Consider the following 1,358-nt stretch of genomic DNA (forward strand, 5'->3'; position numbering starts at 1 on the left):
TGCTCCACTACATGATTTGACCAAAAAAGGCCAGAAGTTCGAATGGATAGTTTCTTGCCAGCATGCATTCTAGACCAAGATTTGAAGCCAATAATTGATTTTCTACAAGCAAGTGTTCTGTGCCCTGCTCGGGAGAAGGTGTTTAGCTTAAGCCCTGTGACCAGTTGAAACTTGAAGATGGTATTCTTCTCTGGAGATGGGAAACTGCAGATGGGAAAGTGACAACCTGGCAAACAGTTATACCGAGAAAGTTACGGGAAGTTTGCTGCATTAATCCCATGATAGTTTAACAGGAGGATATCTTGGAGTTAAGAAGACATTGAGTCACCTACAGCAGATATTTTACTGCATAGTTATGAGGCAAGATGTGAAGAATGGTGAAGGACCTGCAGTACATGTTGTGCTAAAAGGGGACCCAAGCATAAGGCATGTGCTCCAATGAAGTTATATCAAGATGGTGCACCAATGGAAAGAGTAGCCATTGATATTGCTGGTCCATTGCCTCAAACTCGTGCTGGAAACAAGTACATTTGTGTGGTGATGGATTATTTCACCAAGTGGCCTGAGGCATATGCAATACCAAATCAGGAAGCTACAACCATAGCTTCAACTATTAGTGATTTCTTCTTCAGGTTTGGTATGCCATATGAACAGCATTTGGATCAAGGCTGTAACTTTGAATCAGCTGTGTTCCATGAATGTTGCAAGTTATTTGGCAAAAGAAAGACCAGGACAACGCCACTTCACCCACAGTCTGATGGGATGGTAGAAAAGTACAACTGGACACTGGGACAGGAATTGGCAAAGTTTTGTAATAGCAGCCAAGATGACTGGGATGTCTTACTCCCTCAACTGTTGATGGCCTATAGAACAGCAGAGCATGAAGCCACTGGATACACTCCAGCAAAGTTGATGTTTGGTCGGGAACTTCGGTTGCCAGTGGACTTGATAATAGGACGTCCACCTAACGAAGAGTTGCCTGAAAATGTGCCAGAGTTCGTGAAAGTGTTATCTGAAAGGATGGATGATATTCATCATCAAGTGCGTTGTATAATCCCAGGAAGACCAAAGGAAAGTCTCCTAAGTTGTCTTCTCCATGGGAAGGCCCATATGACATAGTGGGTCGTCTCTCAGACGTGACTTTCCGAATAAAATGTGGTCGGCGAGGTAAGCCAAAGGTGGTGCATGCCAACAGGCTTTGGTATTATCATGGCCCAGGACATTTCAGTTGCAATGAAATGAACAACAGAACAAATGATGCTGCTAAAAATGTGTCACCTGAAAAAGCCACTGTTGAAGAAGAAACTCTATCCGGTTTTGAGAAGAAAAACAGTGAAGCCGTTAATGAAGTTACTACC

Source organism: Limulus polyphemus, unplaced genomic scaffold (genome assembly GCF_000517525.1).
Source record: "Limulus polyphemus unplaced genomic scaffold, Limulus_polyphemus-2.1.2 Scaffold8663, whole genome shotgun sequence".
Lineage (NCBI taxonomy): Eukaryota > Metazoa > Arthropoda > Merostomata > Xiphosura > Limulidae > Limulus > Limulus polyphemus.